The 2004-nt window shown below is 60.7% G+C and overlaps 1 pseudogene; it reads left to right on the plus strand.

The window, feature by feature from the left end:
• Positions 1-391: 391 nt before the first annotated feature.
• LOC128806511 (splicing factor YJU2-like) lies at positions 392-1340 on the plus strand (annotated as a pseudogene).
• The last annotated feature ends 664 nt before the right edge of the window (positions 1341-2004 follow it).

A 2004-nucleotide genomic window follows, 5' to 3' on the forward strand; every position in this document is an offset into this window, starting at 1 on the left:
TTTGCCCTCTGCATTCCCAGAGGAGCAGCTTTCTGCCCCACTGCGTTCCCAGAGGAGCAGCTTTCTGCCCCACTGCATTCCCAGAGGAGCAGCTTTCTTCCCCACTGCATTCCCAGAGGTAGCCCAGGCCCATCCACACCAGCCCTGGAGCTTCAGAGGGAAACTCCAGCCTTGTCCAGGATCCCTGCTCCAGCAGAACTACAGCTGTTTACATTTTCCATTTCAGGTGAGGCTCCTGCCTTCCTTATCAGACTTTCCAAACCAAGACAAGGTGCTTCTTGGGAATTGGGTACCAGCTTCCACCTTCTAAACCCCACACTGCTACAAATTGGTGCCCAACGTGGGGTGAGCGGCGCGGGGGCAGCACCAGGGATCAGGAGAAGCCGCAGCGATGGCGGAACGGAAAGTGCTGAACAAATATTACCCCCCGGGCTTTGATCCGGCCAAGATCCCGAAGCTGAGGCTCCCGAAGGACTGGCAGTACGTGGTGAGGCTCATGGCACCCTTCAACGTGAGGTGCACGACGTGTGGGGAGTACATCTACAAGGGCAAGAAGTTCAACGCCCGCAAGGAGACGGTGCAGAGCGAGGCCTACCTGGGGCTGCCCATCTTCCGCTTCCACATCAAGTGCACGTGCTGCCTGGCTGAGATCACCTTCCAGACAGACCCCGAGAACATGGATTACGCCATGGAGCATGGCGCCACGAGGAACTTCCAGGCAGAGAAGCTCCTGGAGGAGGAGGAGAAGAGGATGCAGAAGGAGAGGGAAGAGGAGGAGCTCAACAATCCCATCAAGGTGCTGGAGAACCGAACCACGGACTCCAAGCTGGAGATGGAGGTCCTGGAGAACCTGCAGGAGCTGAAGGAGCTCAACCAGCACCAGGCCAACGTGGACTTTGAGGCCATGCTGAAGCAGTTCAAGGAGCTGGAGGAGGAGCAGAGGCGCAAGGAGCAGGCGGAGGATGAGGAGGAGATGAAGGCTATGCTGGAACAGGCCCAGAACCGCCGGCTCCTGGTGGATTCCGACTCTGACAAGGAACTAGCAAAACGCCACCTGAATCCCACAGCCCAAAGAAAACCCACGGACATCCTGCAGGAGCAGCCCCAGAGCAAGAGGCCGAGGACGGCGAGCTGGGAGCGTGGGCAAGCTCAGCACCAAGGCCCAGCTGGCCAGGCTGGTGGCCTGCAGGAAGCAGAAGCGAGATCCTGCCCTGGGTAACAGGATGGAATCCTGAGGCACCACGGCCACCACCAGCTCGTTTCCAGCAGCAGCAGCAGCCACGTCCTCACTGGGGTTGTTGGGAGCCTACTCGGACAGCGAGGACAGCGCCAGTGACTGAGGGGCCAGTAAGGCGGGGACGGAGCAGGGACGGAGCAGGGATGGGGCTGTCCCCGCTCCCTGCTGCTCCTGCAGCCCCACAGCGAGCTGGAAGCACAGCCAGGGGCCCGGGGGATCCCGGCCACCGCTGTTGTCACATCCTGCTGTGCAGCAGCAGCACGGGGAAGGTGTTTTCCCTGCAGCAGGGACCCTGGGGAAAGCCCCGGCAGTGCCTGGTGTGTCCCAGCCCTGCTTCCAGGATGTGCTGCCAAGGGCTGGACACGACTCTGGTGTGTCCATTCTGGGGGTGCCACTGCCCTCACCCCCACAGTGATCGTGCCCAGGTCGGGTTTGGGGTGCCCTGACACCCCCTCCAGCAGGAAGGGGACCTTGGAGCTGTCCTTCCCACTGGGGTGTAGGGGAGGGTGGGCGCTCAGGCCCCCTCCTTCACTTCCCCACCAGCTGGTTCTGTCCTGGGGTGTCTCAGATCCCACCTTTGCACAGACTGGGGGGGCTCCTCCAGCCCCTCACTGCAGTGACAGGGTTGTCCTGCCACCACCAGCCCCCCCAGATGTCCCCAGGAGCTCGGAGACAAACCTCTCCCTGCTGTTCTGAGCCTGCTGGGCTCCAGCAGCCACAACTCTAGAATAAATGGGATCTGGCAGAAAAAAAAAAAAAAAAAAAAA

This window comes from Vidua macroura, chromosome 4, assembly GCF_024509145.1.
Source record: "Vidua macroura isolate BioBank_ID:100142 chromosome 4, ASM2450914v1, whole genome shotgun sequence".
NCBI classification, from domain to species: domain Eukaryota; kingdom Metazoa; phylum Chordata; class Aves; order Passeriformes; family Viduidae; genus Vidua; species Vidua macroura.